At 38.2% G+C, this 27,219-nt stretch overlaps 1 protein-coding gene across 2 annotated transcripts in view; it reads left to right on the plus strand.

The window, feature by feature from the left end:
- Positions 1–27,219, plus strand: part of chrm5.S (cholinergic receptor, muscarinic 5 S homeolog) — an 82,514-nt gene that overhangs the window by 29,709 nt on the left and 25,586 nt on the right. For both annotated transcript variants that reach the window (XM_018232207.2, XM_041574935.1), the window contains exon 2: positions 24,151–24,267. The gene's annotated coding sequence lies outside the window, so the exon portion shown is untranslated. The remainder of the gene's footprint in view (positions 1–24,150; positions 24,268–27,219) is intronic.

Below are 27,219 nucleotides of genomic sequence, written 5' to 3' on the forward strand. Positions count from 1 at the left end.
CATGGAACTCCGAGGTTACTTCTAATATCCTCATATTTTGCAACAGGGGGTACTTTATTTATTATAATACACACGTTTTAGTGAGTCATGTGACAGAAATGACATCACTACTCACCGTTTATAACTGATGACATCAGAACTCACCGTTTATAAGGATATAATTTACAGGACATTCATGGCTTTTGTGTATTATATAGATATAATCACCATAATCACAAGAACACCCCCAGTTGTAACCTTTGGTCTGCACATGACCTCCTTCTCTAATTCTCACTTATTACTTCTTCTCACTTATGTAGACACTGGTTCCAAAATTGCCTTGGTGTGCCTCAAAGCTCTTCCTTAGTCCAGATAAGGCTAATCAATCAATGTAAAGGAAGTAGAGCCAGGCACTCGCAGATCAACTGCAAATAATTTTATTAGTACGACATGTTTCGGGCAAGGCCCTTGATCTGCGAGTGCCTGGCTCTACTTCCTTTACGTTACTTCTTCTCACTCCCGCATCCAAGACTTTTCTCATGCTTCAGCAATCTATGGAATACTCTGCCTTGGCCAGATAGACACTCTCAGAGCCTCCAGGCATTCAAATCGTCACTTAAAACCTATCTTTTCATTCAGGCACATATACTTAGCCCTCAGCAACTTGACTACCCTCCAAGCTCCCCATCCCCCATTCTTTGCTTACATACACACTAATTAAGGCTATTCCTCTTTTATTCTGCCATTATCATTTCTAGCATAACCAACGGGAACTTTACAATAACACTGGCTTCCCTCAATATGTATTTCACTTCCACTGAGATTGTAAAATCTTGCAAATAAGACTCACTCCCTATTGTCTCCTACCATTATCCATTATGATTTCTGGTGAAATGTCTGACTGGATAAGTTAATTGTTCTGTCCCTTTATTCTATAAAAAGCTTCGGTAGCAATGGTGCATTGAAATAATAATAAACAAGGTACATGTTTACTCTCAGGTTTAAATTATACAAAGGCTGGAATTCTCTACTGCAGTGATCTGCAATCTGTTCTTCTCCAGCTGTTGCTAAGTTTCCAAGCTTCCATTATCTCTCCAAAATGTAAAAAAACGGACTCAGAAAAGGTTCAAAAACCTTGTCATTTTTTTATTTTGTAAATAAAATACAAAAAAGATTTACAGTTCGATTTATCTATAAAGCTGACTTAGTTACATTCCTTGAGGTTCATATACAGGATGCTAGGGGAGCATTTAACCATATCATGGAGCATATTAAGCCAAATACATTCCTATAAGCGTACATGCGGATCTTGCTCCCACTATCTGACATAATTCAACTCTTTTAGGGGCATTTGGTAGACTAAGACTTCATAAATTCGAGAGACAGCCCCTTTATGCGGGAGGGAATGCAAACATAACCTTTCATAAACCGTGAGATTGGGCAGGTCCTTTCGTTTTTTCCCTTTAGTAGTGGCGTATCTGGATGTATCAGAAGGTTTCAGTAAAGGGCATATGATATGTTTCAATTAGAGTTTGGTTTGAGACAAGCTCATTATTCAGAGTTAGCAGATATAAAGTGTAAAAATGGTTCAGTCTCTACCAAGAAAGGGCTCCCCTTTTCCGACCTGGTGGAAACTCTGGGTTATTTAATAGGGATAGTGCTGGTCAGAGAATATTTACACCTCCAGATTTGCAATGACTGGTTCAAAGTAGGGGAGTAAGTGGGATGTAGGGGAACTGATCAATAATAAATGAATGAGCAAGGTGTTTCCCACACTGGAAATTGTTCGAGTTGTGTCCAAACTTTCTAGGGTGGGCCATACCACTGTCTGTTGTGTTTTTATTGATAGCTATACTTTTTTACGTGTGTGTGAGCAGCACCCGTGCACAATAAGTGGTGCAACCAGGTGATGCTCATCTCACGGTTATACATGCAGGTGATCAGTACTGATTGCTTTATACATAGTCATTTCAGTCATTTCAGTCATTTCAGTCATTTCAGTAGATTTTAAGGGTTGTGTGTGTTCGATATGTTTGGGGCCAGATTGGCAAAAATGAAATAATGCCATACAAATTGTTCTAATGAAATTGTGGACATATAATGGGACATATAAGTCTCTTTATCTCATATGAAGATAAAATAGAACTGGAGAGATTGGGTCAAAAGACCATTTCACATTTGATTGGGGAAGAAAGAAAGAATCAGACAAAACTGAAGGCAAACAAGCAAACAGCTAGAACCAGAAGATCAAACAGCTTGCCCGGGAGCAGAGACTCATGAAAAACATAGAGAAGAGGGGCATCCAATGATTGTAGTTAAACACACTCCACTAAAGGAGTCAGCTACATGTATTCTACATGATTATAACAATGTCTTTGTCAACTGCCGTCATAGGTATCATCAAAGCTCTTTCCTCCATCGGGCAATACTCAAGTCATTACTGAATTGAACCTGCAGAATTCTATAACAGAAACTATATCTATAGTATGTGATATAAAAGGACAATAGAAAAACAATATTTCTCATGGACACAACTAGTAATAATTAACCAACAAAATAAACACACACCCTGCTTTAGGGTTCACACATGAATTTAGGGTTGTTAACATTTAGGAAGCATATGCAGTGAAACCCAAATTTCAGCCCCTTATTTCATCAAGCAGGCAATGCAAGAAATCACAAGTTCTAGCTTTTCTCTTTATATTAGCTATAAATTCTTGAATTAGCAGTTAAAGACCCAAGGACTGAGGAATCCAAATAATCAGTCTCAGGTTAATGTAATGAGTCAATGGCAATGCCTCAAAGCTTACAGGGCAAAGACAAGTGGTTTTAAGCACATTTAACAGATCCAAATTCTAATTAGCCTTGGATTTTATTCTACTTATTCATTAGCTATCCACACAAACAGTATATATTTTTATTTTGCCTTCTATTAATTTATTTTCATTATAACATAATAAATAACACCACAATGAAATTAAACCAGTCTACCCATATATAATACAAAATTTAGCAGCACTGTCTGTTAAATAGTTTTTTGTTTTTTTTAAAAAAAAAAAGTAGATTCAGGTAAGCACAGCAGTGGAATTCCAGGGACTGCCCTTGGTAAAGTGCATGAAAACCACCACTGGTAAAGGCCAGTCACCATTTTTTTTAATAATGGGAATACGTGATTAGCTTTCTGACAGGTTTGGATTCTGACTCGTCCAATGCTCAACTCAAAAAATTCCATAATCTGTAAATTATATCACCTACTCTAAATTACAAGGATATTAGAAGTCATTGAAGCCTTCTGTGACCTTCTAAAGGTACAAGGGAAAAGGCTGAATTATACAGATCAGGGAATTATGAGTCCCAATTATGTGTTATAATGTACCCCAACTGCAAATTATAACGATATAAGAAGTCAATGAGGCATTCTGAACACATATATAGGAACAATGCTGCAGGCTAAATTATATAGGTCAGGAAACTATAAATATGATTTGTATTATAGATAATGCTAATTCAAGTTGGCACAACCTAATAACATACCATATTAAATGTGTCTCCAAATAAAGAATACTTGGCGACAAGTATAAAAAAAAACAATGGCAAAGAAACCTTAATTTTGTATTCCTAATAATTTAAGGTATAAGACCATAAAAGGCATCACTACATGACAATACACAAATGTTCATCCAGGGAGGGGAGCAAAGTGTTCACATTATATATATATATATATATATATATATATATATATATATATATATATATATATAAATGTAACCCTAATTTGGTTACTGTCTCTTTAAATAGAAATTAACCCTTGGCAATCCAGGGGCCTTGAGTCCCTTTTGCATATGAAAAGTACTGGGAACTGGGATTTACAGCGTAGTGCCTCCACACTAAGGAGCACACCTCAGGGAATTTCCACTAGGAAAAGTTTGCAAATGAAACAAATATAAACTTTATATAAAACAGTAGTGAAAGAACTTGGGCAATCTAATACACAATGCACTCCTGCACTGGGGACACGTGGGACCTACCTAACTTACTATTAGGTACCCGACTGTTTCTCCAACGCAGTCCTGTTTATTATCGAAGTCCCAATCCTCTGGAAGGGGTTAATAACCACACAGTTCAGTTCAAATAGAATGTTCCTTCCCCAGAGCTCTTATACACTAGGTAGCGCTATCTTTCCCAAAAGTACCTCTCCTTTTGGAACTTAGCTACTGCTCCCACGTAGCAGGTAAATTCACAAGACCTGTCCTCAAATTGGGGCAGGTCTTGTATCCTTGCCAGTATCCTCCCCTAGGTGGCTCAATCACTGAGGTGCTCTCAGAGGCAGTCACACTGGAGATTACAGGCAGCTCTGCAGCAGAATCAATTTCACAGTGGCACCTTTCACCTTCTGAGTCTCTAGCAGTTTAGCAGGGAACAGGATGGGCTCTCTCTGTACTTCCACAGATGCAATAGCTTTGTCGGTCTCACAATAACTGTTTCTGGCTGGATATTGCAGCATACAACCCCTGTTAAGCTCTGTTGGAAACCCTGTACAAATGGCTCTCCAGTCTGCAACTGGGCTGGATGATGTCACAGACAGAAAAACAGGGGAATGATTTTTCTGATCCCCTACATAAATATATGGCTTTATATAAACGCACACACACTTGATAATTATAATTATCTCACTTCCACACTATTTATAAGTAAAGTTTTGCAGCCTTTTATCTTCCATTAAACAGGCACGGATTGATAAGGACGTGGCTTATTTTTTGCACAGAACTTTTCCTCGCTGTATTTTAAATTTTTGAAAAGGAGCTGTCATATTGCTCCCTTAGGCTGACATTTTGCAATGACAGCACTGAAACATCAGGATTTTCTGGTAATAAGTAGATAGGGCTTTTGTTTTTGCTCTTACTTGCTGCTTTCAAAGTAAAACTCCCGAATTTGGTTGCCCTTTAATTAGCCACCAGTGGGATCACCTGACTATAGTTGGGAAGGGTGGGAGCTACAACATGAGCTGGTCACTGCTCCTGTATAACTATAACAAACAAGGGAAAGTTGTGCTCACCACTCACTTTTAAAACCATTAAGCGGGGGTGCAATGAGGCTGTGACCACAAAATACATGTTGTATTTGTTGTAGCTCCCACCCTTCCCAGCTATAGTCAGGTGATCCCACTGGTGTCTAATAAAAGGACAACCAAGTTTGGGAGTTTTACTTTAAAAGCAGCGAGTAAGTTGTTGGTAAAACTTAGTCCAAGAGGTTAATGGTAAATTTCTGTGCAGCATAAAATATATGTAAAGTCTAAAGACAACGGGGCCCATTTACTTAGTTCGAGTGAAGGAATAGAGGAAAAAAAGTTTGAATTTCGAATGGTCGAATATGGCTACTTCGACCATCGAATGGGCTACTTCGACCTTCGACTTCAAATCGAACGATTCGAACAAAAAATCGTTCAACTATTCGACCATTCGATAGTCGAAGTACTGTCTCTTTAAAAATACTTCGACCCCCTAGTTTGCCACCTAAAACCTACCGAGGCCAATGTTAGCCTATGGGGAAGGTCCCCATAGGCTTCCTAACAATTTCCTGATCGAAGGAATATCCTTCGATCGATGGATTAAAATCCTTCGAAACGTTCGATTCGAAGGATTTAATCATTGGATCGAACGATTATTCCTTCGATCGTTCGATCGTAGGAATAGCGGTAAATCTTTTGACTTCGATATTCGAAGTCGAAGGATTTTACTTGGACGGTCGAATATCGAGGGTTAATTAACCCTCGATATTCGACCATAGGTAAATGTGCCCCTACATTTCACAAAACAATTCTATTTACATAATTTAGTCCCGTTAGTTCTATAAAAATAATTGTAATTGAAATCCTGGTCTTTGCTCCTCTTCCAAGAAAAGCAATTTATTCTATCAAACTCATTAGCTGAATATTCTATAAAACCCATGAGCACAATTTGCGTGTCCCACCGCTTTGCTTGAAAACCATCTGCGCAATCTTTCTCCTTATATTGTCTCACTAAACTTACAGAAAATTCATTTAAACACCATTTCAAGGGATAAGGATAATCCTAATAAACTTTTAGCCACTTATTCGATTTCCTGCCTTACTGCCAACAATACAGATCTCCAACGATCTCACAAATGTTGTTTTATCAGCAACTTTTCAGCTTCTCAACTCAATGTCTTTGTGCTCCTTATCGGGGTCTCTAAAAGAGCAAGGCTTAAGTCTGCTACATTTCTTCTGGTTTCAGATCCACCATAGTCAACCTAATAAACGAATCCACAGACATTCTTAAGAACTTTTCCACTAACCTTACCAGGAGAAAACAAAAGAGAAAGTATGTTTGTCATTAAAGGACAAGGAAAGGCAAAAAAATAAAATCCCATTTTTACTTTCTTTAATAAAAAAGAAACCTATCTCCAATATACTTTAATTAAAAAATGTGTACTGTTTTTATAAGAAACCTGACTGTATGCAGTGAAATTCTCCCTTCATTTACTGCTGTGGATAGGAATTGTCAGACGGTCCCTAACTGCTCTGCAGGGAAACAATCATACTTATGAACAGCAGGGGGAGCAGCTTTGTTTATGACGATCCCTAAGCAGCCCAGATCACACTGAGCATGTGCACAGTCTTGGTCTTGCAAAGATGTATAACAACGTTACAAGATGGTGACCCCCTGTGGCCAACTTTGAAAGCATAAATCATTTGTTTGATTAGGCTTGTGGTGCAGTAAGTTCATGTTTATGTTAAGTATACAAAATACAGCATTTCTAGCTTTATTCTATTTTAGACTTTCCTTGTCCTTTAAATGAACTACAAACCGTTTCTAGCCATGACTTCGGCAGAATTAAATTGGCAAGCAGGAGCTATTGTTCATATAAACGATTACTGGTTTATGTCAAAAACCAATTTACATTTGGGAACTTTGACAGAAAATATTAAGTAGTACAGCTATGGGATCCGTTATCCAGAAAGCTCCAAATTACGGAAAGGCTGTCTCCCATAGACTCCATTTTATACAAATAATCCACATTTCTAGAAATCATTTCCTTTTAGTCTGTAATAATGAAAAAGCAGCTTGTACTTGATCCCTGCTAAAATATAATCAATTCTTATTGGAAGCAAAACCAGCCTATTGGGTTTAATTAATGTTTATATGATTTTCTAGTAGACTTAAACTATGCAGATCCAAATTATGGAACCCCCAGATCCCGAGCATTCTGGATAACAGGTCCCTTACCTGTACTTTCCAACTGAACTTGTCCAGCTTTAGATTTAATCTATTTTTAATTGAATGACTTTGAGGTTGAAAGGCTATTATGGTCATCTGATACAGTTTGTAATTCCATATAAATTGTATGTGAAATATCACAGTGGATTAGACTGTCATTCCTTTGAATGCAAATAATTCACTCTACCATATAAAACTTTATTCCTGAAGCAGCAAGTGTATTTAGTTGTAATATTGGTGTGTAGGTGTATCTCAGGTCATTTTGCCTGGTCATGTGATTTCAGAAAGAGCCAGCACTTTAGGATGGAACTGCTTTCTGGCAGCCTGTTGTTTCTCCTACTCAATGTAACTGAATGTGTCTCAGTGGGACCTGGATTTTACTATTGAGTGCTGTTCTTAGATCTACCAGGCAGCTGTTATCTTGTGTTAGGGAGCTGCTATCTGGTTACCTTCCCATTGTTCTGTTGTTAGGCTGCTGGGGGGAAAAGGGAGGGGGGTGATATCAGTCCAACTTGCAGTACAGCAGTAAAGAGTGACTGAAGTTTATCAGAGCACAAGTCACATGACTGGGGGCAGCTGGGAAATTGACAATATGTCTAGCCCCATGTCAGATTTCAAAATTAAATATAAAAAATCTGTTTGCTCTTTTGAGGAACTGATTTCAATGCAGAATTCTGCTGGAGCAGCACTAGAGTCCTGCAGCGGGTCGGATACCCACGGGTTAATCGCAAAAACCTGCGGTGCCCTGCTGGTTGCAGTAGTAGTTAGTAAGGTAGTAGTTATGGGAGCAGGTATAGACGTGGTTCAGTGGTTTTCCGGGTTTGCTGGTCGTGGTCGGGTTTACAATGACAGCACTTCCTGTTTCTTGATGGTCAGCGGGTCGTGGATCGGGTTGTGGATAAGGTACTTGCGGGTCGGGTCAGGTAGCAGGTCCAATCGGGTAAGTATGCAGGTTGCGGGTCCGGGTGCAGTTTGTGGGTCACGTTCGGGTTTAACAAATTGTTTCCGCACAGGACTCTAAGCAGCACTATTAACTGATGCGTTTGGAAAAAAAACATGTTTTCCCACGACAGTATCCCTTTAATGTAAATGAAAATGGCGTGAAATTAAGCACATCAGCTCTATAAGAAAATGGATCCTCGTCCTTTAATTATCCTTATAATTCTAACCTATCGCATTAAACGAAGAACTCCTATGTAAATGTTTGGGGTTTATTAGAAAAAAAGAAATACAAAAAGAAACGTCTGGCAGGGACACTGACTTTGCTGCAATTATCTGGTGATTTGAAGCCATGGGGCTGATTATCTCAGGTGAAAACAATGAGCCAGATGCACCTGTGGCAGCAGATTAACAATTAAGGGTCTTGTCTTTAATTGTAATTCCTGGGTTTATAATATATGATTGCTGCATTTGTGCTGCTGTTAAATCCCATTAGCCGAAGGTTTAGCAGTTTTGGTTTGACAGAGTGTAACAGATCCAACAGTCTGTGTTCTGTGCACTTTGCGCATCGGGTCTTCAATTAGTTGTGAGTGACATTATAGTCATTATTAGTCCTTATAAGTCACATGAATGACCTGCAGCCTCAATCACATGAGAGAACAGACATCTATTAGGCTACAGCAATGATGTGGGGCGTTCGCAGGAATCTCCGGCAGCCATTTGGCTACTAGTGGTAATAGGTTGCTAAGAGCCTTACACATATAATTCTGATCTTCACTGGCAACCAAAGTTTTGTGTAGACTTAAAGGGGTTGTTCACCTTTAAACAACTAGTTGGTTTCAGACAGATCACCGAAATAACGACTTTTCCCAATTACTTTCTATTTTCCAATGGGGCAGATTTATCAAAGGTCGAGGTGAATTTTCGAATGAAAAAAAAAATTAATTTCGATATTATTTCTATTTTTTGTGTACTTCGACTAGGGAATAGTCCAAATTCGATTTAAATAAATTGGATGTGTAAGATCGCAGTCATTCCTTTGAATGCAAATACACAACAAATAATGGACTGTACAATATAAAATGTCATTCCTGAAGCAGCAAGTGTATTTAGTTGTAATATTGGTGTGTAGGTGCATCTCAGCTCATTTTGCCTGGTCATGTGATTTCAGAAAGAGCCAGCACTTTAGGATGGAACTGCTTTCTGGCAGCCTGTTGTTTCTCCTACTCAATGTAACTGAATGTGTCTCAGTGGGACCTGGATTTTACTATTGAGGGTTGTTCTTAGATCTACCAGGCAGCTGTTATCTTGTGTTAGGGAGCTGCTCTCTGGTTACCTTCCCACTGTTCTGTTGTTTGGCTGCTGGGGGGGGGGGGTGATATGACTCCAACTTGCAGTACAGCAGTAAAGAGTGATTGAAGTTTATCAGAGCACAAGTCACATGACTGGGGGCAGCTGGGAAATTGACAATATGTCTAGCCCCATGTCTGATTTCAAAATTAAATATAAAAAAATCTGTTTGCTCTTTTGTGTACTTCGACTAGGGAATAGTCCAAATTCAGATTCAAATTTGAAAAAAATTCAAAAATGAGAATATCGAAATTTCGACCATTCGCCATCTAAAACCTGCCGAATTGCTGTTTTAGCCTATGGGGGACGTCCTAGAACCTATTTGGAGTCAATTGGTGGACTCTGAAAAATCTTAATTTTTTGGTGGAAAAATGTTGAATTGAATTAGATCGAATACGCTATTCCTTCGGTTCGTACTAATTCGTATTAGAATTGGGGTCGAATGGGGACCTATTGGTTCGAAAACTGACCAATTCGACCAAAGAAAAACTTTGACTTAATTCTGGTTGGTCTTTTTGAATTCGAATTTCGAAGTTTTTGCAATTAGAAATTCGACCCTTGATAAAAATGCCCCTATGTGTGACTGTTTTTCTAATATTGAAGTGTAAAGTGTCTGGGTTTCATTACAGGCAGCTGTTAGACTTGATACAATAGTTGCTAATACTGATGCTGTTGAGAAATGGATCAACTAAGGGGCAGATTTATCAAGGGTAGAATTTTGAATCTGAAAAACTTTGAATTTCGAATTCAAAAAGACCAACTGAAATTAAATCGAAGTTTTTTTTTGGCCAAATAGGTTGTTCGAATTTGAATCTAAATACCCAAATAGGTTCTAGGAGGTCCCCCATAGGCTAAAACAGCAATTCAGGAAGTTTTAGATGGCGAATGGTCGAAGTTGAATTTTTAAAGAGACAGTACATGATAAATTTTGATATTCAAATTTTCTGCTAGGAAAGGGAGCCAGCCCTATAAAATATATTGGATTTAACTGTCAATGAATATCTGACACCCAACTGTTGCATGAAGACAGAATGAAGAGAAACAGATGCTGAGAGAGGGGTAGTGAAGATAAAGTTTATTATTTTCAGACATGGTACAGAATTTTTAATTGATTGTATTTAGAAAGTTTTCTTATTTCAGTTTGCGGAAGCTTATATTAAATTTTCATTTTCGCAATAGTTCCCCTTTAATGTAAATGAAGCGTCAGAAACTGTCTGACCATTAACAGGTTCAAACATACCAGAACAGTAAATAAATAGTAAACATAGCACCTCCTGAAAGCTGCCAACATCCATAGATATAAAAGTTGCATCATGATCTCAGAGCAAGAAGCAACAAGTCTAAAAATGAATGATTGTGTTACACTGAATGTAAAAGTACAGAATGAAATATCCTCGGATACAAAAGGAGCCCGACAAAAGTCATTGGATACAAAAAAACTCTCCTGGGAAACCTATAAATGTCCTTGGGAGTGTATAGCAAGAATTGTTCTCAAACCTATAAAGTACATGTGATACATATGTTCCAATAGAAAAAATGGTTTGCTAGAAAAAAATAAAATAAAATAACTATGTTGGTTCCACTTCTGCTGCATCAGTAGAACTACTATTCCCAAGGCAGCTTTATCAAGGGTCGTATCGAAAATTCAAATTTTTAAATTTTTAAATTCGAATTTAGAGTTTATTTCCCTAGTCACTTTATTCGACTAGGTACTAGTCCAAATTCAATTCGAGTTTAAAAAAATTTGAAATTCAAATTTTGAAATGTATCATGTACTGTCTCTTAATGAATTCGAATTCGACTATTCGCCATCTAAAACCTGCCAAATTGGTGTTTTAGCCTAATCAATTTAAAGTCGTTTGATGGACTTTAGAAAATCTAATTTTTTTTTAAAAAAACTCACATCGAATTCGATTTGAATTCAGTTTGAGTTTGCAGGTTTATTCTATTCACCCGAATTTAAAAAAATTCTAATTTTTTTAATAAATTTCGATTGGTCATTTTTTTTCCGCTGCATGAAGACAGAATGAAGAGAAACAGATGCTGAGAGAGGGATAGTGAAGATAAATGAGATTATTTCAGAAACAATGCAGAAAATTTAATTGATTGTAATTAGAAAGTTTCTTAGTTAAGTGTGATGAAGCTTTTATTAAATCTTCATTTTTACAATAGTTCCCCTTTAAATTTCTCAGTAATGTATTACAAAAACAATATTTTTTTCTTATAGAGACATAAATAGAATTTTTTTAATCCATACTGTCTAAAGGTCAGAGTGCTGGACCCATTAAAAGAATGATGCTGAATAATGGAACTAATAGGGTCCTTAGGCACATTGTGACCTCCATAAGATTCTTACAGGTCACAAGCTGGACAGCTCTGTTATAAACACATTAATAAGACAAGAACAATGAATCTACAGGGTTATCAGCAATTACAACCGGAGAATACCCTCTAAATAGTATGACAAGTAGTGATGGGCCAATTTCTCACGGCGAAAATTGACAACCGAGTCCAATTTTGGACGCACGTCCGAAAAGTCGATCGTGTCAATTTTGAATAGTGTTGACGCGTGCCGATTTTGATGCAAGCGACTTTTTCTGAGGCTGGAGAATTTTCGTGGGAGATTCTCAAATTTATTCGCCCATCACTAATGGAAAGTAGTCAGGGTGCTATTTTACACTTAGGGTCAGATTTATCAAGGGTCCAATTGAAAATTCTAAGTAAAGAAATACGAATTTCGAGCTATTTTTCTGTACTTCGTCTAGGGAATAGTCCAAATTTGATGTACATGATGTACTGTCTCTTTAAAAATTCGACTTCGACCATTCGCCATCCAAAACCTGCCGAATTGCTGTTTAAGCCTATGGGGGACCCCCTAGAACCTATTTGGAGTCAATTGGTGCACTTTTAAAAAAAACTTTGAATCTAATTTGATCGAATCCGATGTTATTTCGATTTGAACGATTCCAATACAGCCTATTCATCTGCAGAAAAAAACATCACATTTTTTAATAAATTTTGGTTGGTCTTTTTTTTATTCGAATTTTGAAGTTATTACTTGTAAATTCAACCCTTGATAAATCTGCCGCCTAGAAACATACTGGGGGTTTGCCAGAGCTTTCCTACTGTGATCCATAAAGATGAAAACGTTCATAATCAGCTTGTCCTGAATCCAAACGACATCATGAATTCTTTACTGGGGGTGCCTGTACTTTCCCTTTAATACCTCAAGAGATGCCTCAGTGATTCCTACCGCAGGCAACACACAGCTCTCATTATAACTTGCATGAATTCATCTACTGGCATCTCACCAGATGCACTTAAAGGACCAGTAACATAAGCTTTCTTTAAAAATAAAAAATTGTTAGTATACAACAACAAAAAAAAAACACAAAGACAAATGAAACTTTTAAATCACTAAGTCTTTATTAAGAAATAATCGAAACAACGCTTGCGCTCCTCTTCAGAAAAGGTGATCCGGCGATCCATCGTGTGGCGCTCGATTTCTCCTCCCTGCCTTCCTTATGGGAGATAGCCAGGGAGGAGAAATCGAGCGCCACGCGACGGATAGTCGCCCTGTCGCCTTTTCTGAAGGGAATGCAAGTAGAGTGTCGATAAGTTATTTCTAAATAAAGACTTAGCGATTTCAAAGTTTCATTTGTCTTTGTGTTTTTTTTATACAAACGAATTTTAAAAAAAAGAAAATTTGATGTTACTGATCCTTTAACTCCTTCCGTTCACTTATTTATCTATATATTTTGCCATGAAACAGTAGCAAAAATAACAAGTTCTAGGAAAGTGGAACAAATCTGCACATTAGTTTCATGTCAATAAGCATTCCTATGCTTTATGTTTATTCATATGAAAAGAGAATGAATGATTCACTTGTGGACGTTTATATTCCCTTGCTGTCACTGATCAAAGCAAAGTCTTTCCTTTTACGTGACTGATGGATTCCACAAACATGAATATATTATAAAGTAGAACAATGTGTGTATGAAGGATAATGTTATGCATCAAATTTCATGTATAAAACAAGTGGTAAAAATACATTATTTACAACTGTATAGTGATGGGCGAATTAAGGGCGTTTCGCTTCGCCAAAAAATTTGTGAATTTCCAGCGAAATTCGCGAAACGGCGAAAAATTTGGTGTCTTGTTTTTGACCCATTTTGGACTTTATTCTGTGAATTGGACAGTCATGTTAAATGATCACTTTCTTACTACTTAATTGTATACAATTAGAGGAGATGATGTCACTTCCTGTGTCTACCTTTATCTACTTGCACATCGTGAATTGTAATGCACACTTGATAAAGGGCGCTTAGTCCGAAACATGTCGTGGGAACACTGTTTGCAGCAAGGTCTGTTTGTTGGCTCTTTCTCAGCAATTATATGTTTAGCTGATGCAGTTACACCTATGGCGGAGGTGTGTACTGAGGAGGAGCCTCTAAACTGATCCACGCTTGGTCACCTTTGACTTGAGGAAAAGATGTAGTCGAAGTCGGGCAAAGATTAAAGGCAGGCGGCAGAAAATAAAGTCAAAAGTCAGGCAAAAAGTCAAAAACCAGAAATTCAATAATAAAGAACGCTTCGGCAGGATCAGAAAAACGTTGGAACCAGCTAACTGGCCTTTTAAGGAGTCTTTTGGCGCCAAAGTTTGAATTTGGTGCCAGCCAATGACGTTATGATGCAGGCGACAAGACGCCAAGAACCCAGAAGTGCGCGCCTGCGCAGGGACTTAGAAGGAGAGACGTGCCGGGGAGGTAAGAGATCTTACAGTTTCTTATTTCAGTATGAAGAAGCTAATATTAACTTTTCATTTCCGTGATAGTTCCCCTTAAAAGTGTCAGTATACATCTATATGCACCCTTTTTCAACATGAATAAAATAAGTACAGCCTTTGCTGGAAATGCATTCTTCCAGTTACTTTCATTTGAAAAAAAAAAACTATACCCCTTAGATTTTTATAAATCAGTAACAAGAAATTGTTTTAATATTACGCTGTTGACTTGACTTGACACCTGAACTCCTCCAGAACATCCACAAGTTCAAAATGTGAGGATCACCCCATAAATGTTCATGCTATTTATGTACATGTATTAAGGGGTGTAAGTCTGAATCAATATGTAATATTACAGATGTTAATGAAGAATTATATGCACTTTCACATGCAGATTCAAGTACCTATTCCGTCCAGCAATTAACCAAATATTTTGTGGATGATTTCATAGTTGGCAGAATCCAAAAATGTCAGTGCATCCCTGTCTAAGACTGCCTGGAAAACTGCATGGAGCTATTCCATTATTCCGAGAAAATAATTGCTTCAAGCAGAAAATCTTATAAATTCCCTTAATAAAAAGACATTTCAGTATAAAAATAATACCAGTAATGCAAGTAATTGTTAAGTCAACACAAAATAATTTTTCAGGTGTAACTGGAACTACCTGTATCCTGTAATTCAATCAAGCTCACACAAAGTAACACAAACACAAAAAAAGCCATTTTCCACACAATACCAAGAACTGTGGTGAAGCAGAAAAAGCCCCATGGGGCAGATTTATCAAGGGTCGAAGTGAATTCGAGGGAATTTTCAAAGTAAAAAAATTTGAAGTAATTTTTTGGATACTTCGACCATCGAATAGGATACTACGACTTCGAATTTATTTCGACTTCGATTTGAAGTACAAATAGTTTGAATATTCGACCATTCGATAATTCTATCTCTTTAAAAAAAACTTCGACTTCAATACTTCGCCAAATTAAACCTGCCAAAGTGCTATGTTAGCCTATAGGGAGTGGACCTCTAGACCATTTTTCTAAGTTTTTGAAGTCGAAGCAAAAATCGTTCGATCGTACAATAAAATCGTTCGAATTGTTCAATTCAAAGGATTTAATCGTTCGATTTTACTTCGACTGCAGAAAATTCGATGGTCGAATTTCGAAGTATTTTTAACTTTGAAATTCGACCCTTGATAAATCTGCCCCTATAAGTGTAAAAGTCAAATACATAGAGGGCAGTTTGTAGTTTTACAGCAGTTGACTGACTTTGGATATCCCTGGGGATGGGTCTCTCCAACTTCAAAAGTCATTAAAGGTGAAGAGAACATACCAAATTCAGATGCAGAATTTTTTGTTAAAGGGATACTGTCATGGGAAAAAACATTTTTTCAAAATGAATCAGTTAATAGTGCTGCTCCAGCAGAATTCTGAATTGAAATCCATTTCTCAAAAGAGCAAACAGATTTTTTTATATTCAGTTTTGAAATCTGACATTGGGATAGACATATTGTCAATTTCCCAGCTGCCCCAAGTCATGTGACTTGTGCCTGCACTTTAGAAGAGAAATGCTTTCTGGCAGGCTGCTGTTTTTCCTTCTCATTGTAACTGAATGTGTCTCAGTGGGACCTGGATTTTACTATTGAGTGTTGTTCTTAGATCTACCAGGCAGTTGTTATCTTGTGTTAGGGAGCTGCTATCTGGTTACCTTCCCATTGTTCTGTTGTTTGGCCGCTGGGCGGGAAAGGGAGGGGGTGACATCAGTCCAACTTGCAGTACAGCAGTAAAGAGTGATTGAAGTTTATCAGAGCACAAGTCACATGACTTGGGGCAGCTGGGAAATTGACAATATGTCTAGCCCCATGTCAGATTTCAAAATTGAATATAAAAAAATCTGTTTGCTCTTTTGAGAATTTTTTTCCCATGACAGAATCCCTTTAAATATCATGCTCAATGTTTAGCGCAGGAAAGTTTTAACTCATTTATTACCATTCAAACATTTCTGGCGCAACCTATTATGAAATGGTTGTCCATCGGTGATGATCATAAACTAAATACACTTTTCTGGATACCCAACAGGTGAAGTTACTTCATTTAACCATTAACTGCACTATCCTACTATCAATAATAGAATCACATGATAAATAGTGATGGGCGAATTTATTCGGCAGGAAAAAAAATGAACGCTGTAGTCAAAAAACTTCAAGAACAGACGCCGGCGAAAACAAGACACCAGCGCCGTTTCAAGAATTTTTCGCCATTTTGCAAATTTCGCGCAGAAGTCACAAATATTTTCGGTGAAGCGAAATGGTGCAAATTCGCCCATCACTAATGATAAAGGCTGGAAACAAAACACATGACTAAGGCCTACAAACAACAATCTTTATTGGAATTAAGAGATAGAAAGCTGTATGAAGACAATGTGAGATCCAACCTGTTCAGATTCAGACAGCTAAATGTTTAAAGCAATTTCATAATGTAAATACGGATGAAGGAAGAAACGTTTTACCGTTATTAAACTGTTCACGGCACAGAAGAAAATGTGTCTTTTAGATCCAGATAAATGAAGATCAATAATCGCCTGGATTCATCTTGCTTGTTAAAATCTCATTAATTCTGTGCGATCCTTCGACCCTCATGAAATGAATTGATGTCATTATTAGATATATATATTTATTGAATGTGCCATTATATGGGAGGCTGTATTTCAGAGTAAGATAGGCCTTAGGGTACAGCGAATATTCATGAGTGCAAAGTTGACAATTATATTATGTATTTCCACATAGAAAATTTGATTATTTCAGCCATTCTGAATAACTGCAAATTCAAAGGTCACAGATTAAAATTAGGGTCATATGTGATGTCATTTTAAAAATATAAATTGGAAATGTCTAGTATGCACCCCTCAAGTTGAAGCTGAAAATATTGAGGGGTTTGGGGTTAGATTGACTATCCCTAGCTCACCTGACCTGTACAACTGTACTCCTTTTTGTATATATGGTGATTGGACCATGTAGTGGGATTTTACACCACCAGCAATAGTTATTATATTGTACGTCAATGATGCCATATGAGGGTGCCGTGTTTTAAAGTTGAACTAAACCCCTGTTAAGCAAAAACCTTCATTCCCTTACCTCTATTGGGCCCATTCCTGATGTATAGGTGTACAAAATAAACCATTTTCCTTAAAAGCTTGTGCTGAAAAATCAACTAAAATAAATAATTTGAAGGCAGTTGCCTTACTGTGAGATGATGTCTCCACTGATGTATTTTTGCTGGTTGAGAAAGACTTGTTACCCCCCCCATGCCTCCTGTCACTAAAATAAATGCAAATCAACTGTCAACACAGAGAAATGTTATATGTGCCATTGGCCTAAGTGAAAAGAAAACAGAGATCTAATTCCAAAGTAGGGGAGTCACAGCAAACTGACAGTTTCAGAATGGCTTTACATGGGCTAAATTTGTCCAAAATGTAGCCCAAAAAGTAGCCAAACTAACAGAGGGTCAATGGGGCATTTTTAGCTAGCTTAAAGGGATTCTGTCATGATTTTTATGATGTAGTTTTTATTTCTAAATGACACTGTTTACACTGCAAATAATTCACTGTACAATATATAATGTCATTCCTGAAGCAGCAAGTGTATTTAGTTGTAATATTGGTGTGTAGGAGCATCTCAGCTCATTTTGCCTGGTCATGTGATTTCAGAAAGAGCCAGCACTTTAGGATGGAACTGCTTTCTGGCAGGCTGTTGTTTCTCCTACTCAATGTAACTGAATGTGTCTCAGTGGGACCTGGATTTTACTATTGAGTGTTGTTCTTAGATCTACCAGGCAGCTGTTATCTTGTGTTAGGGAGCTGCTATCTGGTTACCTTCCCATTGTTCTGTTGTTAGGCTGCTGGGGGGGAAAGGGAGGGGGTGATATCACTCCAACTTGCAGTACAGCAGTAAAGAGTGATTGAAGTTTATCAGAGCACAAGTCACATGACTTGGGGCAGCTGGGAAATTGACAATATGTCTAGCCCCATGTCAGATTTCAAAATTGAATATAAAAAAATCTGTTTGCTCTTTTGAGAAATGGATTTCAGTGCAGAATTCTCCTGGAGCAGCACTATTAACTGATGTGTTTTGAAAAAAACTTTTTTCTCCATAACAGTATCCTTTTAAGGAGATCCTCTATGCACCTTTCATTGACTTTATTGGGAGAAATTGCCACTATTGGTGCTTTTCAGCTTCAAAACACAAAAACATCGGAAAAGTGCCAATCAGAGCACAATCACATGACCGGGGGCAGCTGGGAAACTGACAATATGTCTAGCCCCATGTCAAATTTCAAAATTAAATATAAAAAAATCTGTTTGCTCTTTTGAGAAATGGATTTCAGTGCAGAATTCTCCTGGAGCAGCACTATTAACTGATGCGTTTTGAAAAAAAACTTTTTTTTCCATGTCAGTATCCCTTTAAGGAGATCCCAATTGCACCGTCCATTGACTTTATTGGGAGAAAGTGCCACTATTGGAGCTTTTCAGCTTCAAAGCACAAAAACATCGGAATAGTGCCAATAGTGACATGTTCTGATGCGTCACTGAGGGGGCTGTTAGGCAACATTTCCTGGTGATTTTTGAAAGTGCCCCAACCACCATCAGCATTAACAATACTTGTTATATACGTGTAATATTTAATATGTGCATACTGCATTTAAAAAAGTGAAAACAGTATTCCATTCTGTTTAAATTTTCTACCACAATGAGTCACATCCTGGATTGATAATAAAAGAAAAAAAGAAGGCAAGTGTTCAAGCTTTGGCCCACGATAGCTAAAATAAGCTCTTTAAGGGCAAACACATATTGTCATCTCTTATAATACAGTTTCAGTCTTCTCAGAAAAACAAACATCTCTCTAATAAGACTCTTGTTCCTCTTGAGCTGATCTGGCTGTAATGAGCTCTAGGGCCCTAACACATCTCTCTGGAAAGCCAATAGCAATGGGCACGTCCCCAATATCCTGATGGCTCTTGACTTTCTGTGCAGAGATTACAGTTCAAGCAGCACCGGAGAAGATGACACAGAGTACAACTGTCAGAATTAATTCTCAAAACATCATTGCCAATATATGGTTTAGATCAGGGATCCCCAACCAGTAACCCGTGAGTAACATGTTGCTCCCCAACCCCTTGGATGTTGCTCCCAGTGGCCTCAAAGCAGGTGATTATTTTTGAATTCCAGGCTTGGAGGCAAGTTTTGGTTGTATAAAAACCAGGAGTACTGCCAAATAGAGTCTCAATGTAGGTTGACAATCCACAAAGGGGCTACCAAATGGCCAATCACAGCACTTGTTTGGCACCCCAAGAACATTTTTCATGCTAGTGCTGCTCCCAAACTCCTTTTACTTCTGAAAGTAAGTTTTTTTTTTTGTTTGTTTTTTTTTTATAAATATATAAATCTATATATATATAAATCTTGCCTGTTTCGATGTAGCTTTTTGAAGAATAGGCACTTTATTATTTAGATTTCTGACTAAAAGGAGTGAGAGTTTAACAACGCAGAACAGCTTCAAGCTCAGTCATCTACTGGCTAACACTCCTTGTAATGATACAATAGCAAATAAAACAAAGTGGAGTACAATGAAGGGCAAACGGCATTCAGTAAAAATTAACTCACGAAACAAGAACTATTTTGGCAAAACAGAAGCCTGAGCTTTTAATTTCCTGAAAGGAAATGTTAAACCATATCACCGATTGAGTAATTAATTAACCAGAACATAATAAACCTGTTGCAGCTTGATGTCATTTTTATTGGGCTGAGTCAATAAGAATCAATTATGTGCTCTGGCAGTGGTGCAATAAACAGCGAGATTAGGCCAAGCGCGTGAACCGGCCACAATATAAATGATTCCATTCAAGTAAGAAGTAAAAAAAAAAGGTAAAAACGGAACTCAAGTTAGTGTAGAGTCTCTGGGCTTTGTATGTAAGTCACACTACTATAATCTTATGGTCACCGCTCTGTGTAATGTTGCTGTTGGACGTATGGGTGGATGAAAATTTTGCATGAGAACCTGGGGGCGGATTTACTCGAGGGCTGAAGTGGTTAATGGTAGCGTTTCCACAAACAGGGTCATCGGCAATTTACTAACGAGCGCAGGTGTCACTTCACTAGCGAAAGAGACGCTAGCGCTGATTCACACTCTATCGCCAGCCGTTACTCTGCAAATTCAATGAAGTTCGAATTTTACTGAGCGTTACCTCTTCACCAGCTCAGACCAGGAGAAGTGCATTGGAGTGAATAGATCTTCCTCATTCTTCTGTCACTTACATCATATTTTTTAGTGCAAAAAGTCCCAAAATCGCTGGCGTCTTTTCCTTTTTTCAGAGTGATAGTCTGATATAGTCCTTTAAAAAAGTTTTGGGTAAGGGGTTCCCCCATACATGTACTAACATATGTCACATAAACTATACAGTGGGCTCATGTGTAGGGCAATATAACAACTCTATTGTCTTTATTAAGGTTCCCTAGACTTGTGTAATTAATGTATTTGCTGCAACATATACGTCCATTGTATTTTTTAATTGCCCGCCATATGCAAATTAGCCTGAGCGAAGACCTCTAACGAAGTTACGCTAGGCATAATTGAACTCTAGCGCATCTTCGCTTTGATTGCAGAAGTAATCCTAGTGAAAATTCACCAGCATTCAACTTCCTGGACGCAACTTCGCATTTTGGTAAATCAGCGTTGTCTGAGCGAATTTTCGCCTGGTGAAGCATTGCAATGGCTGCGAAGCCGTCGCTGATGAATTTTCGCCGCTTAGTAAATTTACCCCATGGTATCAAGAAATATTTTAGTTAACAGTATTATGTAACATGTAAATGGGGTCCCAGTTAAGGTTTTCTAACCATAATAAAGAATCTTACCAAACTGGAATATATTAAGTAAATCTTGCCCTTTTACATCTCTTGCCTTGAGCCACCATTTCGTAATGGTCTGTGTGCTGCCTCAGTGATCACCTGACCAGAAATACTGCAGCTCTAACTGTAACAGGAAGAGATCACCTGACCAGAAATACTGCAGCTCTAACTGTAACAGGAAGAGATCACCTGACCAGAAATACTGCAGCTCTAACTGTAACAGGAAGAGATCACCTGACCAGAAATACTGCAGCTCTAACTGTAACAGGAAGAGATCACCTGACCAGAAATACTGCAGCTCTAACTGTAACAGGAAGAAGTGTGGAAGCAAAAGACAGAACTCTGTCTGTTAATTGGCTCATGTGACCTAACATGTATGGTATGTTTGTGTGCTCTGTGAATTGTAGGATCCCAGGGGGCGGCCCTTATTTTTTGAAATGGAAATTTTCTATTTAGGAGTACCCAGTGGCACATAGGCACATAAAGCATATTATTATGAACAACACTCAATAGTAAAATCCAGATCCCACTGAGACACATTCAGTTACATTGAGAAGGAAAAACAGCAGCCTGCCAGAAAGCATTTCTCTCCTAAAGTGCAGGCACAAGTCACATGACCAGGGGCAGCGGGGAAATTGACAAAATGTCTAGCCCCATGTCAGATTTCGAAATTGAATATAAAAAAATGTGTTTGCTCTTTTGAGAAATGGATTTCAGTGCAGAATTCTGCTGGAGTAGCACTATTAACTGATGCGTTTTGAAAAAAACATGTTTTCCGATGACAGGATCCCTTTAATATCTTGCACTAAAAATAATAAATAATGAATGTAAATCACAAAAGTGTTTAGAATAGCCCCTTCATCAGTTTTACATTCCCTTATTATAAAGGTTTACTTATGCTGAAAAACTCTACCTCGGTTTATACTCAGGTCAATCGCAAAAACGGTCGCCAGCGTCTAAGAATAGTCGCCGGCATCCAAGAATAGTCGCTGGCGACCAAGAATAGTCGTCAAGAATAGTCGTCGGCACCCAAGAATGGTCGTCGTCGTCCAAAAACTAGACGCTCGCACCTCCAATGGGAGCAGAAACCCTCAATTTTTTGATTGAAACTTACCAGAAGCTGCTGCATTTCTCACCCTAGGCTTATACTCGAGTCAATAAGCTTTCACAGTTGTTGGAGGTAAAATTAGGTACCTCGGCTTATACTTGGGACGGCTTATACTCGAGTATATACGGTAAGTAAAATTCTTGACTATGGCATTCTGCACTGATGTAAAGCTGCACCTATAATTCTGGCCCTATAAATGATTGTTGTTATCCTTTATTTATACAAGGCTGGCATGTTACTGTGATTTACAAAAGCTGACAATAGTGATGGGCGAATAAAATTCACCAGGTGCGAATTCACGGCGAATCTCCGCGTTTTGCCTCTGGCGAAGAAATTTTAGAACCTGTGGCGAAAATGTGAATAAAAACTGTTACACATCAAAATTATTCGGACGCCCATTGACTTTAATGCATTTGGAATTGTCACGGCATCAAAATTGGCGAAACTGCAAATTTTTTTGCCGTTTTGTGAATTTCACAGGAGAGAAATTCTTCCAACACTAGTCATTCCTATTGTTCCCTGAGCAAGAGCAGCTTACACTCTAAGATCTTTAATGAATACATGTTTGTGTTATTCAAAACTGTTTGTACGGTTTCTTAAAGGGATACTGTCATGGGAAAAAAATTTTTTTCAAAATGAATCAGTTAATAGTGCTGCTCCAGCAGAATTCTGCACTGAAATCCATTTCTCAAAAGAGCAAACAGATTTTTTTATATTCAATTTTGAAATCTGACATGGGGCTAGACATATTGTCAGTTTCCCAGCTGCCCCTGGTCATGTGACTTGTGCTCTGATAAACTTCAATCACTCTTTACTGCTGTACTGCAAGTTGGAGTGATATCACCCCTCCCTTTTCCCCCCCAGCAGCCAAACAACAGAACAATGGGAAGGTAACCAGATAGCAGCTCCCTCACACAAGATAACAGCTGCCTGGTAGATCTAAGAACAACACTCAATAGTAAAATCCAGGTCCCACTGAGACACATTCAGTTATATTGAGAAGGAAAAACATGTAAAGCACATCAATTCAACAACATACTGTAGTTGGTTTTACACAATATTGCACCTTTAAGTCCAGTTCTGCACAGTGTTCCAACTGAAGGCATTTTTAAATTGTGTCCTGATACTTTTGGTCATGTGTGTGTCCCATATTAGCTCTTGAATAGTGACAGGCGAATAAATTCGTCAAACGCGAATTCCCCAGTGAATTTGGGCACGCGTTGGAAAAGGCACTTGCGTCAAAACCGTTGTGTGCCAACATTATTCAGACGCCCAATGACCTCAATGGCAGCATCAAAATTGATGCGAGCGTCAGAATTGACGCGGGCGTCAAGATTCGCATTTCGCCAGAAATTTGCAGGACAAATTCACCCATCACTACTCTTGAATTCAGATATGCTCCTTTGTTTGGCTTTTAGCCTCCCCAAACTAGAAAATCACCCTCTGCCTATGCCTCTATCTAATTATGTATGTCACAGGGTAACGGCAGGCTAAAAGGAATGAGAAATCAGAGAACTGAATCAGAGTCCTCTAAATGCAGCCAAATAGAAACAAAGATGCTCTTAACCCATTGATGCACAGGCACAACACCAATGGAAAAATAGCAATTTGCTAAATAAAACACAATGCACCTGAGGTTTATAAACAGCTGAAGTCTGAACATAAATCAAACATACACATTTTCAGTTCACGCTTATTTCATCTGGGCCTACGCAGTAAATCATTAACTGGTCTAATTTTTTTAGGATCAAATAAATAATTTAGCTTAATATATGTTTTCTGTTTGAATTTCATGCTTACCTAGGTTAAATGAAGTAACAAAACAATAAACTGAGGACGTCTCTCTTAATTTTCAGTATCTCCAAAATCAAAGGGAAACCAGGGCTACACCGAGGGGAAATACGTCCTTCGCTACACTTTTATTATGAACCGACGAATAAGAAAGAAGTAACATTATGAAACTTTCATATAAGGTAAGATATTTTAAGGTTCATATATGTATATTTAGGGGCGGTTTATCAAGGGTTCATGGGAGTTTTTTAAAAACAAAATTCGAACAGTTGCAATTTATTAAAAACTCACATTTTTGAAACTCAGGTCATTAGGATCTACCTGCAAACTCAAATCAAATTTAATTCGAGTTTTTTTCTCTGAAAAAAAATTCAAATGTCAGGAAGGCTGCAAACAACTCCAAATTGATCCCCGGACGTCCCCTATATGCTAAAACAGCAATTTGGCGGGTTTAAGGTGGCAAATAGTCAAATTTGAGTTCTTAAAAGGCCAGTGTATGATTAATTTCAAAAATTGATTAGAATTTTTAAAAAAACTTCAATTTTAACAATTCCCAAGTCGAATTTGATAGTTTTGGCCATAAAAAAACTCAAAAATTCGAATTCAAAATTAAAATTTTCACTTTGACCCTTGATAAACCTGTCCCTTAAACAGCTGCATGTATTCCTAGGTTTAATTTAAAGGGATCCTGTCATTGGAAAACATGTTTTTTCCAAAACACATCAGTTAATAGCGCTGCTCCAGCAGAATTCTGCACTTAAATCCATTTCTCAAAAGAGCAGATTTTTTATATTCAATTTTGAAATCTGACATGGGGCTAGACATTTTGTCAATTTCCCAGCTGCCCCTGGTCATGTGACTTGTGGCTGCACTTTAGGAGAGAAATGCTTTCTGGCAGGCTGCCGTTTTTCCTTCTCAATGTAACTGAATGTGTCTCAGTGGGACATGGATTTTTACTATTGAGTGTTGTTCTTAGATCTACCAGGCAGCTGTTATCTTGTGTTAGGGAGCTGCTATCTGGTTACCTTCCCATTGTTCTGTTGTTTGGCTGCTGGGGGGGAAAGGGAGGGGGGTGATATCACTCCAACTTGCAGTACAGCAGTAAAGAGTGATTGAAGTTTATCAAAGCACAAGTCACATGACTTGGGGCAGCTGGGAAATTTACAATATGTCTAGCCCCATGTCAGATTTCAAAATTGAATATAAAAAAATCTGTTTGTTCTTTTGAGAAATGGATTTCAGTGCAGAATTCTGCTGGAACAGCGCTATTAACTGATTCATTTTGAAAAAAAAATTTCAATTAAAATCAAATTCAGAGTCTGCTGATAAGATTTTGTTGGGACATTTATTTTTAGGGATTCTTCCCAGAATGGCTCATATACATACTCCTACATGGAATATTCAGTAGTAATAAATGAGTTCCTTAACTCCAACTAGTTGCACCCTCTGAGATTCATGAAGGGCTGATAAACTGTTAGATTGTATCAACCATTGCTGCAATAAATTACCAAAAAGCAGTTTGATTCAAGGTATTGTGGTAAAATCTATTCTTGTGCCTGCAATCTAAAGGTGGCCATACACGGGCTGATAAAAGCTGCAGACAGACCGAGTCGGCAGCTTATTGGCCTATGTGTGGGGCCCTCCAACGGGCTTCCCCTGATCTATATCTGGCCAAAAGTTGGGCAGATGCCAATTGGACAGGACTAATAATCCCGCTGGATCGCGGCTGCCTCTGTTCGTTGATGCGGTCTCGTGATCCGACTGCCCGTTAACCTTCATTATGAGCCGATCCTTGGGCCCTAGGGCCCACGATCGGTTAAGCCCGATATCGCCCACCTTAAGGGAGAGATCTCTCCGTGTATGGCCACCTTAAGATTCAGTAGAGTATATGACCCAGGTGTCAATACTTCCATGTTTACATATTTACCTAATTCGCTTTCGGTCTTGGCCCCCACTCAGTATTCCGCTCCCTTCTCATAGTGGACAACCCCACAGTTTGGGAACTACTGATCTAAAATCACGTAACTATAAACAGGCTGGACAGTTGGAGGGGTTGTACAAATGAACAAAAATAACGTTGTGCATTAAGTTAAAAGCTGCACCTTGAAAGTCAACTACCCTAAATCATTAAATCTATTAAAGCACATCATTCACAAGTCCCCAAAATCATTAAAAAACTGTAATGTCAGCGATACCACAAAAGTTCATTAAAAAAAGTGGTTAATTCTGATAATTCAGTGGTGATTCATACAGTTATATGAAAACGTTTGGGAACCCCTTTTAATTCTTTGGAGCTTTCAAAGTAGCAACTTCCTTTTAATATATAACTTGCCTTATGGGAACAGTAGTATTTCAGTAGGGACATAAAGTTTATCTGATTAACAGAAAATATGCAAAATGCATCATAACTAAATCAGACAGGTGCATAAATTTGGGCACCCCAACAGAGATATTCCATCAATAATTAGTTACAAATGTAACAGCCTCTAGACGCCTCCTATAGACTTTGATGAGTGTCTGGATTCTGGATGTGGCTATTTTTGACCATTGGTTCATACAAAATCTCTCCAGTTCAGTTAAATGTGATGGCTGCCGAGCATGGACAGTCTGCTTCACATCATCCCATAGATTTTCCATGATATTCAAGTCGGGGGACTCCAGAATATTGTACTTGTCCCTCTGCATAAATGTCTTTGTAGGTTTCCAAGTGAGTTTAGGGTCATTGTCTTGTTGGAATATCCAACCCCTGCAGTGTAACTTCAACTTTGTGACTGATGCTTGAACATTATCCTGAAGAATTTGTTGCTATTGGGTTGAATTCATCCGACCCTGGACTTTAACAAGGGCCCCAGTAGTCCCTCCACTAGTCACACAGCCCCTGAACTAGCCACACAGCCCCTGAACTAGCCACACAGCCCCTGAACTAGCCACACAGCCCCACAGCATGATGGGACCTCCACCAAATGTGACAGTCGGTAGCAGGTGTTTTTCTTGGAATGTCGTGTTCTTCTTCCGCCATGTAAAGTGCTTTTTGTTATGAGCAAATAACTCAATTTTTGTCTCCTCAGTCCAAAGTACTTTGTTCCAAAATGCCTGTGTCTTGTGTAAATGATCTTTTCCATACAACAAGCGAG

The sequence above is a fragment of the Xenopus laevis genome, chromosome 8S, assembly GCF_017654675.1.
Source record: "Xenopus laevis strain J_2021 chromosome 8S, Xenopus_laevis_v10.1, whole genome shotgun sequence".
Classification (NCBI taxonomy): Eukaryota; Metazoa; Chordata; class Amphibia; order Anura; family Pipidae; genus Xenopus; species Xenopus laevis.